The following is a 15,701-nucleotide window of genomic DNA, read 5'->3' on the forward strand; positions in this document are numbered from 1 at the left end:
ATTGTTTAAAGAGTCAAGTAGTTTTACAAGGCTTATTCTCTTAAAAAAAGGCAGTCGCTTATCTTCTTCTCCAATTTCCCTCTCCTTAGAAGGATTACCTTTCTTTATTTTTGCAGCTTTTTTTTAACGTTTCCTTCATTTCTATAACAAATATGTTCATGTTACTATTTCATAATTGTTTTTTCAGGTTTAGTCCTCATTTAGTATCACTTAATAAGGATTTAGTACTTGACCTGAATCAAATATGTATGCACTTGTGTGCCCACACACACTTCCCATCTGCCCATCTCATTCATGTTGTAATTTTGATTGAAACACTATTCAGTGTTTACAAATTATGGCTATTAAGTGCTAGTTGTAGCTGTGCTATGTATATGCCAATATTACTTTCTCTATATGATTTTTTATTTTTCCGGGAGTTAATAGTTTTGAGGGGGGTTGTCTGTTTGTTTCCTTAGTTTTCTATATACATATTAATAACTCAATTCCCAACTCCCATTAATTGTCTAAATCTCTTAAGACATTCAGACACATTAGGTAATCTATTGATTTTATTTTTTTTAATTAATTAATTTATTTTTTTAAAAAAATATATATTATTTATTTATTTATTCATGAGAGACACAGGGAGAGAGAGAGAGAGGCAGAGACACAGGCAGAGGGAGAAGCAGGCTCCATGCACCGGGAGCCCGACGTGGGATTCGATCCCGGGTCTCCAGGATCGCGCCCTGGGCCAAAGGCAGGCGCCAAACCGCTGTGCCACCCAGGGATCCCTGCCCTATCAGTTTATTTTAATATCTTGATTCTAGTCCTACTCCACAGGGTTTTTTTTTTAGCCTTTCTCCTTTACTTAGTAGTTTCTTTTTCTGACAATGAGAAACAATGTATTTACTTATTTGCTCAGTGTTAGTATACACATAAAGTAATTTCAGAATTTCCAAGCTATTCCTCTGTGAGAAACAAATTTATTAACTGGATTACATTATTTATATATGGGTCTTTTTGTCTTTAGTCTTACAGTATTCAAAGTACTTTTCCAAAGTTACTTAGGTTCTTTAAGGTTCATTTGTTACTACTTGTATTCTGTTTTGGGTTCCTACCACATCCTGGTTGATTTTAATTATTTACTTATTAATTTTTCTGAAACATTACTATGCTTTTAAGAATCGAGCTTAGAAAAATATGTCTAAAAAAAAAAAAATTGTGTTAGTCTCTCTTTTTTTTTTTTTTTTAAATTTTATTTATTTATTTACGATAGTCACAGAGAGAGAGAGAGAGGCAGAGACACAGGCAGAGAGAGAAGCAGGCTCCATGCACCGGGAGCCCGACGTGGGATTCGATCCCGGGTCTCCAGGATCGCGCCCTGGGCCAAAGGCAGGCGCCAAACCGCTACGCCACCCAGGGATCCCCTGTGTTAGTCTCTCTTCATCCCCACTATCTGATTTCTGTTCCCTAAGATTTTTTTCTTTCTTTTTTTTTTTTTTTTAAAGATTTTATTTATTTATTCATGAGAGACGTAGAGAGAGAGAGAGAGGGAGGCAGACTCCATGCCAGGAGCCCAATGTGGGAGTCAATCCCGGGACTCCAGGACCGTGCCCTGGGCCAAAGGCAGGCGCTAAACCGCTGAGCCACCCAGGGATCTCCCCTAAGGTCTTCCGTCCCTTTCTTACCCTCTTGTAAATTACCAATCTCTTTATTTTCAGGTTTGTCCCTTTTATGTTTCTTTTGTACAAACGAGCTGACATATCTGTAGTTTCTTGTATCTTCTTGTAGATACTCTTTGCATTTTGCTTTTTTCACTTAACTATGTATACACTCCATATTAGTCATGGAGATCTTCATTTTTTTAACAGCGGCAAAATACTCCATTATGTGAATGTTATGGTAACATTTTCTTTGAAGAATGGATTTTTCTTTGATGTGTGGACTTTTAGGATGTTTATACTATTTTACGATTAGAATCAGTGCTTTAGTAAATAAACTTGTATGTATATATTTTCACATTGTTGAGGCTGTATTTTCTTTCTTTTTTTTTTAAAGTTTATTTATTTATTCATAAGAGACATGGGGGGAGGTGAGAGAGAGAGAAAGACAGAGAGAGAGGCGCAAAGACATTGACAGAGGGAGAAGCTGGCTCCATGCAGGGATCCCAATGTGGGACTCTATCCTGGAACTCCAGGATCATGCCCTGAACCTAAGGCAGACGCTTAACCACTGAGCCACCTACGCGTCCCAGGGCTGTATTTTCAAGATCGAGTCTTGGGTGAGGGATTGCTGAGTGAGTGCCTATGTAATTTTGTTAATTCCCTTCCGGAAAGGTTGTAGCGGACTACTTTCTATATTAAGTTTTTATTGCTGCTGTAACAAATTACCACAAATTTAGTGGCTGAAAACAACACAAATGTATCATCTTATAGCGGTCAACAGTTGAAAAGTGGGGATCCCTGGGTGGCGCAGCGGTTTAGCGCCTGCCTTTGGCCCAGGGCGCGATCCTGGAGACCTGGGATCGAGTCCCATGTCGGGCTCCCGGTGCATGGAGCCTGCTTCTCCCTCTGCCTGTGTCTCTGCCTCTCTCTCTCTCTCGGTGTGTGACTATCATAAATAAATAAAAAATAATAAAAAAAAAACAGTTGAAAAATGGGTCTTATAGGACTAAAATCAAGATGTTAGCAGCCTGCCTTACTTGTGAATGCTCTAGGGGAGAATTCTTTTTCTCCTGCCTTTTTATGCTTTTTTAGGACCTTTCCTCATCCTTTTATTTTCAATTTTAAAAAATCATTTTATTTTAAGTGTAGCATTTATATGCAGTATAGAATTGAGTTTTGCTAGGTAAAACAATCTGAATATCATTTCAATTTAATAGGTGAAAGTCTAGTTACATTTTTTATATGTTTGGGCTTAATTCTATATTTTGTTTTATATGATGTTTTCTGGGTTTTACAGGTTTTTTGTTAAGATTTTATTTATTTATTCATGAGAGATACACACACACAGAGAGAGAAGCAGGCTCCATGTTTTAGTATATGTGCTGCTGAAGCGAGCACGAGAAGCAGGCTCCATGGAGGGAGTCTGATGTGGGACTCCATCCTCTGACTCCAGGATCACGCCCTGAGCTGAAGGCAGGCATTAAACCGCTGAGCCACCCAGACTTCCATGGTTTTTACAGTTTTTAAAAAAGATTTTCACTATCTGTTTTCCTAACCTTTTATTTTGGTCACTTAATACTATAATTTTTGTAATAAGTAGGAAGGTTTGGGCAGCTCGGATGGCTCAGCAGTTTAGTGCTGCCTTCGGCCAGGAGCGTGATCCTGGAGACCTGGGATCGAGTCCCGCGTCGGGCTCCCTGCATGGAGCCTGCTTCTCTATCTCTGCCTGTGTCTCTGCCTCCCTCTCTGTATCTCTCATGAATAAATAAATAAATAAATCTTTAAAAAAACTAGCCTTTGATTTTTTACCTATTACAGATGAGTCAGAAGTACACTTGTTTTACCTCCCACCTTCTCTTCCCAAATTTTGTTAGTTGTATGCTTTTTGTATCGTCAAGACATATTATATTTACATGCTCTTCTGTCACATTTATCCCAGCCTTTCATTTCATTTTATCTTAGTTCTGTAGTTAAACATTCAGTGTTTGCTACAGGTCCTTTTGCTGAAATTTCTGTAGACGTTTCTTGATTGGCTGGTTTGTTTTCTGGCAGTTTCCTCACAAGGAGTTCACACAAATAATGTCCTCCCAAGTTCTACCTTCTTCATAACTGGCCATTCTTTCTCTAAGTTTATTATAGTATAGTATTAATGTTGAATATTGTTATGAAAAAGTCTGATGCCAATTTGGTATTTTCCTTTATGTGTATAATAAGCTTTATATTTTGTCCTAGTAGGTTCTTTAATTTTAAAATTATTTTATTGGGATCCCTGGGTGGCGCAGCGGTTTGGCACCTTCCTTTGGCCCAGGGCGCGATCCTGGAGACCCGGGATCGAATCCCACATCGGGCTCCCGGTGCATGGAGCCTGCTTCTCCCTCTGCCTGTGTCTCTGCCTCTCTCTCTTTCTCTCTCTGTGACTATCATAAATAAATAAAAAAAAATAAAAAAAAAATTAAAAAAAAAATAAATAAAATAAAATTATTTTATTTGAGTACGTCTCAGTCTTGACCATTTTGGATCACTTTTTCTTGGTACCTGTGTTCTCTTTCAGGATGAAGAATCAAGTTTTTATTTCAGGAATATTTTTTCTTTTTTATTGACAAAGTTAAAAATATAGGAAAGTAAAGGGAATAAAGTAACAAATACAACAAAGCCTACCACCCAGAATTGATTATGGTTAATATTTTGACATATTTTCATTTTTTTTATGAAAGAGATAAACTATCTTTTTTTTTTTTTTTTAAGATTTTATTTATTTATTTGAGAGAGCACGAGGTGGAAGGGTAGGTCAGAGGGAGAAGCATACTCCCTGCTGAGCAGGGAGCTCAATACGGGGCTGGATCCTGGGACTCTAGGATCATGACCTGAGTTGAAGGCAGATGCTTTACCGAAAGAGCCACCTGATGCCCCAAGATAAACTATCTTAAGTACAAATTCTCTGTTTCTCATTCTCAGTTCACTTTTATTTATTTATTTTATTTTTTATTTTTAATTTTTATGTATTTATGATAGTCATCAGAGAGAGAGAGAGAGAGGCAGAGACACAGGCAGAGCGAGAAGCAGGCTCCATGCACCGGGAGCCCGACGTGGGATTCGATCCCGGGTCTCCAGGATCGCGCCCTGGGCCAAAGGCAGGCGCCAAACCGCTGCGCCACCCAGGGATCCCTCAGTTCACTTTTCCTTCAGCTGACACTTGCTCTGAGAAGCAGCAAAGTCATGAATTCATCATATGTCCTTCCAGTTCATTTTTTTAAAAAGATTTTATTTATTTATTCACAATAGACATAGAGAGAGAAAGAGAGAGAGGGGCAGAGATACAGGCAGAGGGAGAAGCAGGCTCCATGCCAGGAGCCTGATGTGGGACTCGATCCTGGGACTCCAGAATCGCGCCCTGGGCCAAAGGCAGGCACCAAACCGCTGAGCCACCCAGGGATTCCCCTTCCAGTTCATTTTTAAACATATTTTGTAAACATTTTGCATCTGTTTACAAAAGTGTTTTATTTTTTCATAGGTAGTATTTAAGTTTTGTTCTGTAACTTGCTAGTATTACTCAACTTTTTTTTTTTTTTTTTGAGATTTATCCTTGGTAAATCTGTATATAATATAGCTCTATTTTTTAAACTGCTATATAGTGTTTCATGTTTTGAATTTGTCACATTTTATTTAACTCTTCCCTACCACTGATAGTCATTTAGATTGTTTCTATTCTTTGCTGTCTCATATAGTAGCAGGGTATGTTTCTATGTACATGCGTAAGAATTTGTCAAGGATTTGTACATAGTAATAAAATTGCTGGAGCATAGGAGTGCATACTTCATTTTACTAGATACTCAAATAGTTCTTGAAATGATGGTATCTAGTTTATATTTCTACTAACAATGTCTGAGAATTCCTGTTTCCTTATCCTCTTGATATTCTCCAACTTAAGTTTGTGATATTGCTCTTGATAATTTTTTGCCAGTATGATGGAACAGAAATACTCTTGGTATTGTTTTAATTTGCTTAGTAAGACTAAGCATTTTTCCAGAAATGAATTATCCATTCAGGAGAAGCAGGCTCCATGTAAGGAGCCCGATGTGGGACTTGATCCTAGGCATCCAGGATCACACCCTGGGCTGAAGGCGGCGCTAAACCGCTGAGCCACCCAGGCTGCACTGTATTTCCTTTTAGATGTTTGGTTATTGTTGGTATATAGAAAAAGCATTAATTTTTGTATAAAATATATCATCTAGTCAGTTTATTGGACTCTTATTCTAGCACATTTTCAACAGTTCTCTGAGTGTATTAGTCAACATAAAGCTAATTACTTTAACAAAGCCTCAGTGAATAAAAACAATAAAGATTGTTCCTTGTACATGTCACAGTCAAATGTGAGGTTATCTGGGGCTTCTTTTTTTTTTTTTTTTTTTTTTTTAGATATTATTTATTTATTCATGAGAGACAGAGAGGCAGAGACACGTGTCGGGCAGAGGGAGAAGCAGGCTTCCTGCAGGGAGCCCGAGGCAGGACTTGATCCCAGGACCCCGAGTGAAAGGCAGATACCCAACCACTGAGCCACCCAGGTGCCCAGGTTATCTGGGGCTTCTCCTGCATGTTGTCATTCAGATATGCAGGCGTATTCATCTGCATCATCTCTTAGGACTCACCATTGCCTTGAAATGCTGTGCTGAATCCTCTGAAACCAGCCAGTGAGAAAGAGAGGGAGGAGATAGAGAAGGACAAACACTCAACACACACACACACACACACACACACACACACACACACAAAGAAAAAATAGATGGAGATCTCTCAGTACATTTTTAATGGACTATCCTGGAAGTACTATTTGTGAAATCTGTCACTTCTGATTGGCCAGAATTCAGTTACTTCACTGCAAGGGAGGCTGGGAGATGTAGTTTCCTGTGTACCTATGCGAAAAAGGCAAAATATTTGCTGAATGTAGTGACCTTTCCGGTATTTATGTTCCCTCTTACCTTTTCTTATTTACATTTCTACTTTATCAACCACAATTTCCCTGTCTGTGTTGAAAAATTGATGTAATTTTTCCTTTCTGATATCACAGTACATTTTCAGCTGTTTTACACTACATATGCCTATATATTTTTTCTATTCCTAGCTCTGTGTATTATATCTATGAATGTTGTATATATTTTAAGCATGAGAGGCTTTTGGATCCTATATTTTTCAGCATTATTCAAGCATTATTCAATTATTTTTTTCCATAAAATTTATAGAAGATTCTATAAGAATTTATAGTAAAGATTTCCTATTGCTGAACTATTTTTGTATTTCTTGATTATATACACATATATAAAAATGCTCTATTTTACAATCAGAAAATTGCAAATTATAAAATAATAAGGTAATCTTTACTTATAGGGGCAAAAATTTTAGAATGATACTAGTCAGTATAGAGGAGTTTGAAGACATGTACCTTGTGTTCTGGTAGGAATGTAAATTGATAAAAATTACCTTGGCAGGCAATTTGACAATGGATATTGATATTTAGAATATGTACATTTATAGTTTTATTTAACATTTCTTTTAGAAATGTACTTTATAAAATAAAATTATGTGCACCTGGGTGACTCAGTCCATTGAGCATCCAACTCTTGGCTTGGTTCAGGTCATGAGCTTAGGGTTCTGAGATTGAGCCTGGTGTGGGGCTCCTTGCTGAGTGTGAAATCTGCTTGAGATTTTCTCTCTGCCCCTTCTCTTCTACCCTTCCCTCTCCCCTGCTCATGCATGCATGCACATGCTCTTTCTCTCTCAAATAAGTAAATAAAATCTTAAAAAAAGAAATATATAATTATGCCAAACATGCTGCTTATTTGATTTATAAGTGATTACTTTTTTTTTTTAAGGTTTTATTTATTTATTCATGAGAGAGACAGAGAGAGAGGCAGGCTCCATGCAAAGTGCCCGAAGTGAGACTCAATTCCGGGTCTCCAGGATCACGCCCTGAGCTGAAGGCAGCGCTAAACCACTGAGCCACCCAGGCTGCCCAAGTGATTACTTTTTTAAAAGGTGATCATGAGAGTTCATAAAAAAATACATGTGAGACATTTTATTTTACCTTTATAACATATATATGAATATTCATTAATTTTTTAAATCTTTTTTAAAAATTTTTATTTTATTTATGATAGTCACACAGAGAGAGAGAGAGAGAGGCAGAGACATAGGCAGAGGGAGAAGCAGGCTCCATGCACCGAGAGCCCGACGTGGGTTTTGATCCTGGGTCTCCAGGATCTCACCCTGGGCCAAAGGCAGGCGCTAAACCACTGCGTCACCCAGGGATCCCTATTCATTAATTTTTTGATATAGTACTAAAGCCTTTATTTGAATATGATCTGTTGGAGTTTAGCATTGTCCTTCTTACATAAGCCACACTCATAGTACACTATTTACAATATCCATTGCTAAATTTTTTTTATAGTGAAGCAAAGCATTTGCAAACCAATGTGAAGGTAGAAACTTTATAGAGATTTTCTTTCTTTCTTTCTTTCTTTTTTTTTGTAAGATTTTATTTATTTACTCTTGAGAGACAGAGGGAGAAACAGGCTCACTGCAGGGAGCCTGATGCAGGATTCCATCCCAGGATCCCAGAACCTCAGGATCACGACCTGATGCTCAAACACTGAGCCACCCAGGAGTCCCAGATTTTCTGTTTTTAATAGAAATTAAAATTCTCTTCCAAATACAAAAAACAGGTTTTTAAGTAATGCACTTTTAGTCTAATTTTCTAAAACTATTGACTTAATTTTTCATTAAAAAACAACTTTCTTAGTTTTTCTTAGTCTGACTTATTTTACTTAGCATAATTCACTTTAGGTCTGTATGATTTCACTCATGTGGAATAAAAAAAAACAAAAATGAATAAACAAACACAAAGTAGAATCATACCTATAAATATGGAGAACAAAATGACAGTTGCCGGAGGGAAGGAAGTGGAGGGATGGGCAAAATGGGTGAAGGGGAATGGGAGATACAGGCTTCCAGTTATGGAATGAGTAAGTCATGGGAATAAAAGGCATAGATAGCATAGGGAATATAGTCAATATTATAATAGCACTGTATGGTGACAGATGGTAGTTACTCTTATGCCGAGGATAGCATAAGGTATACAGACTTTGAATTACTATCTTGACAGCTGAAACTAATGTAACATTGTGCGTCAACGATACTGAAAATTTTTTTATTTACAAATTTTTTTTGTGTTTTTTTCCTAATTTTTATTTAAATTCCACTTAACATACAGTGTAATATTAGTTTCAGGTATAGAATTTAGTGATTCAACACGTACATGCAACCCTTAGTGTGCATCACAAGTGCCTTCCTTAATACCCATCACCTATTTAACACTACCCACCTCCCTTCCAGTTACCATCAGTTTTTTCTCTAAAGTTAAGAGTCTGTTTTTTGGTTTGCCACTCTCTTATCTGCCACCCACCTCCATTTTGTTTCTTAAATTCCACATATGACTGAAAATCATGTGGTATTTATTTTTCTCTGACTGACTTCACTTAGCATAATATATATAACTCCATCTACATTGCTGCAAATGGCAAGCATTTGCATTCATTCTCTTTTTATGGCTGAATAATATTCCATTGTGTGTGTATAAGCACTACATCTTCTTTTTTTTTTTAAGATTTTTTATTTATTTATTTATGATAGACATAGAGAGAAAGAGAGAGAGAGAGAGAGAGGCAGAGACACAGGAGGAGGGAGAAGCAGGCTCCATGCCGGGAGCCTGACGCGGGACTCGATCCCGGGACTCCAGGATCCTGGGCCAAAGGCAGGCGCTATACCGCTGAGCCACCCAGGGATCCCCAGCACTACATCTTCTTTATCCATTCATCAGTCGATGGACATTTGGACTATTTCCATAATTTGGCTATTGTTGATAATGCTGCTGTAAACATTGGGGTTCATGTATCCCTTCAAATCAATATTTTTGTATCTTTTGGGTAAATGCCTAGTAATGCAATTGATGGATCATAGGCTAGTTTTATTTTTAACTTTTTGGGGAACCTTCCAGAGTGGTTGTACCAGTTTACATTCCGCCAGGAGTGTAAGAGGGTTTTCCTTTCTCTGCACTCTTGCCAAAGGTTTGTTTCCAGAATTTTAGCCATTCTGATGGTATGAGGTGATATCTCATTGTAATTTTGATTTGTATTTCCCTTATGATGATTGACGTTGAGCATCTTTTCATGTGTCTATTGGCCATCCAGATGTCTTCTTTGGAAAAATGTCAATCTCTGTCTTCTGCCCATTTCTTAATTGGATTATTTGTTTTTTGGGTGTTTTTTGGATTCTAACTCTTTATTAGATATGTCATCTGCAAAAATCTTTTCCAGTTTTAGTTTTGTTGATTGCTTCCTCTGCCGTGCAGAAGCTTTTTAGTTTGATGAGGTCCCATTTATTTTCACTTTTGTCTCCCTTGCCTCAGGAGACATATCTAGAAGAATATTGCTATGGCCAATGTCAAAGAGATTACTGCCTGTGCTCTCTAGGATTTTGATGGTTTCCTGTCTCAGGTTATTATTTATTTATTTATTTATTTATTTATTTATTTATTTATGATAGTCACACACAGAGAGAGAGAGAGAGAGAGAGAGAGAGAGAGAGGCAGAGACACAGGCAGAGGGAGAAGCAGGCTCCATGCACCGGGAGCCCAATGTGGGATTCGATCCCGGGTCTCCAGGATCGCGCCCTGGGCCAAAGGCAGGCACCAAACCGCTGCACCACCCAGGGATCCCTCCTGTCTCAGGTTTAAGTCTTTCATCCATTTTGCATTTATTGTTGTGTATGGCATAAGAAAGTGGTCCAGTTTCATTTTTTTGCATGTTGCTATCCAGTTTTCCCAACACCATTTGTTAAGCTTCTTTCTTTCTTTCTTTCTTTCTTTCTTTCTTTCTTTCTTTCTTTCTTTCTTTCTTTCTTTCTTTCTTTCTTTCTTGATTCTATTTATTTATTTGAGAGAGAGAGAGAAAAAAAAAGTGTGAGCATGAGCTGGGGGAGGGACAAAAGGAGAGGAAGAAGCAGAGTCTCTATTGAGCAGAGAGCTCCATGCAGGGCCTGATCCTGGGTTTTCAGGACCGTGACCTGAGGAGAAGGCAGACACTTAACAAACTGGGCCACCCAGGTGCCCCATTTTTTTAAGTCTCCCCTTTTCTTTTTAAGATTTTATTTATTTATTTGAGAGAAAGTGAGCCAACACTGTTTGTTGAAGAGACTTTTTAACATTGGATATTCTTTCCTGCTTTGTTGAAGGTTAATTGACCATATGGTTGTGGGTTCATTTCTGGGTTCTCTATTCTGTTTCATTGATCTATGTGTTTTTTTTTTTTTTTCTAGTGCCATACTGTCTTGCTCACTACAGCTTTGTAATATAACTTAAAGTCGAGTTATGATGCCTCCAGCTTTGTTTTTCTTTTTCAGGATTGCTTTGGCTGTTTGGGACAAATTTCAGGATTGTTTATTCTAGCTCTGTGAAAAATGCTATTGGTGTTTTGATAAGGATTGCATTAAAAGTGTAGATTGCTTTAGATAATGTAGACATTTTAACAATATTTGTTATTCTCCTGGACTCCTATAATATGAATATTATGTTTGATGGAGTTACTGAGTTTCCTAAGTCTGTTCTTGTGATCCACAATTCTTCTTTCTCTCTTTTTTCAGCCTCATTATTTTCCATTATTCTATCTTCTATATTACTTATTTGTACCTCTTCTTTTTCCATCCTTGCGGTCATTACATCCAGTCTGTTTCAGATCTCAGTTATTTTTTATTTGACTGTTTTTTAACTCTTTTATCTCTGTGGTAAGGGCCTTCCTGAAGTCTTCCATTTTTTTCTCAAGCCCAGTCCTTAGGATTGTTGCTTTGAATTCTTCATCAGGCATATTACTTAGATCTGTTTTGATTAGATCTCTGTCCATGACCTTTTCTTGTTCTTTCTTTTGGGATGAATTCCTGTGCCTTGGCATTTTAAAGCTCTGTCTTTTTCTAAATTAGAAAAACCTGTTACGTTTCCTGCTCCTGAGAGTAATGACTTTCTGAAGAAGAGGTCACATAGTATCTGGGGCCTGGCACTTCACGGAGTGTCTCTGGTGTGTGCTACGTGCACTTTGCTGTTCTGTTTTGGCTACTTTATCCTTCAGGCCAGTGACCTGCAGAGGCTCTCCTTGCCTGCAGTGGGCAGTATTTGATCCTTGACCAGAAGTATAGGTGTGCTGTACTGTTTAACTAGGTGTGCTTTGGTGTGCACCTGAAACTAATGTAACATTGTCAACTATAGCAAAACAAGAAAAAATTTTTAAAATTTCTCTTCAGCATGCATTTAATTAACTAAATATTTAATTAAAGTGTGTGGTTCTAAACACCAGCTGAACTAAAGAGGTTGAGAATACAACTGAATTTTGACAAGCAAGTAACTCAGCTTTTGGGATATGAGTGGAAAAATCTATTAAGATGCCTAGTTACCTAAATTATGGTTCATCCATTCTGTGAATAGAGTAGCTTTATTTGTACTGACATGGAAAAATGTCTACAGTATTTTAAGTTTTATTTATTTATTTTAGAGAGAGATTGAGAGCAAGAGAGCGCAAGTGGGGGGTAGGGGCAGAGGGAGAGGGAGAAACCGACTCCCCACTGAGTAGGGAGCCTGACTCAGGGCTCAATCCCAGGATCCCAAGATCATGACCCAAGCCAAAGGCGTACACATAACTGACTGAGCCACCCAAGTGCCCCTAAGTTTTTTAAATATATATATATATATATTTTTTTTTAAATCTTTTATTTTATTTATTTATTTTTTTTTAATTTATTTATAATAGTCATACAGAGAGAGAGAGGCAGAGACATAGGCAGAGGGAGAAGCAGGCTCCATGCACCGGGAGCCCGATATGGGATTCGATCCCAGGTCTCCAGGATCGCGCCCTGGGCCAAAGGCAGGCGCCAAACCGCTGCGCCACCCAGGGATCCCTTTTTTTTTTTTTTTTTTTGAGTAAACTCCATCATCCTGAACACACCTAGTTGAAGGGAATCTCATGGAAAAAACACATGGAAATGTGCAGTTAAGGATTAGCATTGGGGCTGCTCTGTAACATTTTTCCTTTTTTCTTTCTTTCTTTCTTTTTTTTTTTTTTTAAGTTATCTCTGCACCCAGTGTGGGGCTTAAACTCATGACCCCGAGATCCAGAGTCTTATGGTCTACAGACTGAGCCAGCCAGGCACCCTTTCCTTTTTCTTTGAAATAGAAATAATATTTATTAGAAAACATTCAAGCAATTAAAAAGTGTATAAAGTAGGAAAGATACTCTTTTTTTAAGATATCACCCAAACACCACTACTGTTCATAGTTGGATCTGTATCTTTCTAGAATTTCCTTTGCACAGATAAACACACACACACAATTTTTACATGCATCTATTTACAACTTGCTTTTTAAAATAATTTTAAACTTAAAACATTGTACTGATTAGGATGCAGAGGAAGAAGGAACCGTAGTGTACTGTCAGTGGGAATGTAAACTGGTACAACTACTGTGGAAAACAGTATAGAGATTCCTCAAAAAATTAAAAATAGAAATACTGTATGATCCACTAATTCCACCAGTGAATATATACCTGAAGGAAACAGAAGTACTAATTCAAAAAAGATATATGCACCCATATGTTTATTGCAGCATTATTTATTTTTTTTAAATTAAAAAAAATTTTTTATTTTATTTATGATAGTCACAGAGAGAGAGAGAGAGGCAGAGACACAGGCAGAGGGAGAAGCAGGCTCCATGCACCGGGAGCCCGACGTGGGATTTGATCCCGGGTCTCCAGGATCGCGCCCTGGGCCAAAGGCAGGCGCCAAACCACTGCGCCACCCAGGGATCCCTATTATTCTTTATTCTTATACCATATTTGTAAGGCCACCTCATTTTGCCTATTAAGAAACTGAGGATCAAGAGGTGGGTTAATCAATTTGTTAATTTGTTAAAGGTAGAATAACTAGCTAGCTAGATGAAGAAGTAGGATTTAAACTCACCTATGACCTCAAGCTCTGTGTTGTTTCCACTGTGACACATGGATGGCCATTCAACTCTCTTCCACTTTGTCTGACTCCCTAACTTCCCTTTTCCCTTCAATCACTGCTGTGGGTGAATTGTCTTATTATTTTTGCTGAATGCCACCATAATACCTTAATACCATTGACTTCTAAGTATTTCTGTACTCCAATCATAATGAATATGTCTTCAATGTATATAATACTTCCTGCTCTGTACTTTCCCAGGCTATACTCTATACTTTCCCCTGGAGTATCCTATATAGAGTTGTTTCCTTTGTAGTATTCATTTGCATAAGTACAGAAATATTTTTTTGCTTTTTTTCAAAGAGAGTTGTTGGAGCTCCAGGCATCTCAGAATACCTGATGTTGGAAAATATCTGTAGTCTTGTCCCATCAGTCTTCTTTTACTCAGCATTACAATAGATATTGTGTAAAGCTGCCATTTGCCTGGAGTAGAGAAAAGATTTATTCTTGGTAAGAGGGAATATAGTGGCCGTGGGTGATGAATATAAGAAAGGAGGTTCTGGGATCCCTGGGTGGCGAAGCGATTTGGCGCCTGCCTTTGGCCCAGGGCGCGATCCTGGAGACCCGGGATCGAATCCCACGTCGGGCTCCCGGTGCATGGAGCCTGCTTCTCCCTCTGCCTGTGTCTCTGCCTCTCTCTCTCTCTCTCTCTCTGTGACTATCATAAATAATAAATTTTAAAAAATTAAAAAAAAAAGAAAGGAGGTTGGAAACAATAAATTTCTGCCAAGAAAAAAAAAAAATGAACAACAGTGTAGAGCTAATGAGGATAAGTGAACAAATCCCTCTCAGGCCTTGGTTGAGATAGAACCTGAAGTAAGAGAAAATCCATGGCTGTGCATAGGAGGGATAGGTAGGGATGAGGCTTTCCTTGGGTAGAGGATGTATTGGAAAGAAGATACAGATGCATGTGTTCTTTGCTTTTCAGTTTGTGCTGACCTGGCCTGGAGGCAGCTTTTCTTTCAACAGATGAGATGCTGTTATGGAAAAAAACTATATCGAGGGCAGCCTAGGTGGCTCAGCAGTTTAGTGCCACCTTCAGCCCAGGGCGTGATCCTGGGGTCCTGGGATTGAGTCCCACATCAGGCTCCCTGCATGGGGCCTGCTTCTCCCTCTGCCTATGTCTCTGCCTCTCTCTCTCTTTCTCTGTCTCTCTCTGTGTCTCATGAATAAATAAATAAAATCTTTAAAAAAACCTATATCTAAGTAATTGAAAAATGCTAACATGTGCAGTTCTAAAATAATCTCTATGCTTATCAAAACATGAAAACGAGGAGCTCCTGGGTGGCTGTCAGTTAAATGTCTGACTCTTGATTTCGGCTCAGGCATGATCTCAGGGTCATGAGATTGAGCCTTGAGTCAAGCTTCACACTGGGCATGGAACCTGCATAAAATTTTCTTTCTCCCTCTCCCTCTCACCTCACCTCATGCTCTCTCTCTCTGAAAACAAAACATGAAATTGATATTAGAATAATCACTGTATTTTGAAAGTGTGATCATAGCCCTGACAATCAAGCTCAGTTTCTCCAGGAATTATTCCTTGACTAAACTAGTAGTTTTTGATCTCTGTTTTCCTGACACTTTTACTACTAATAATCTATATCATATTAACTAATCCTTCATTATGTGTTATAGTGAATTTTTGTATGTACAAGTTTTATCTCCTTAAAGTTTAAAAAAGAAAGAAGTGGGTACCTGGGTGGCTCAGTCAGTTAAGCATCTGACTCTTTTTTTAAAATTTTATTTATTCATGAGAGACACAGAGAGAGAGAGACAGAGACATAGGCAGAGGGAGAAGCAGGCTCCCTCTGGGGAGCCCGATTAAGCATCTGACTCTTGCTCTCAGCTTAGGTCTTATCTCAGAGTTGAGAGTTTGAGCCCTGCATTGGCCTCCATGCTGGGTGTGGAGCCTACTTAAAAACAATTTTAAAAAATTTATAAAAGGAGAGAGAAAGACTTGTA

At 38.2% G+C, this 15,701-nt stretch overlaps 1 protein-coding gene across 3 annotated transcripts in view; it reads left to right on the forward strand.

Moving 5' to 3' along the window:
- ZNF527 (zinc finger protein 527) overlaps nt 1-15,701 on the forward strand; it is a 28,254-nt gene that overhangs the window by 8,980 nt on the left and 3,573 nt on the right. The gene's annotated exons all lie outside the window — the stretch shown is intronic.

This window comes from Canis lupus, chromosome 1 (assembly GCF_003254725.2).
Source record: "Canis lupus dingo isolate Sandy chromosome 1, ASM325472v2, whole genome shotgun sequence".
NCBI lineage: Eukaryota > Metazoa > Chordata > Mammalia > Carnivora > Canidae > Canis > Canis lupus.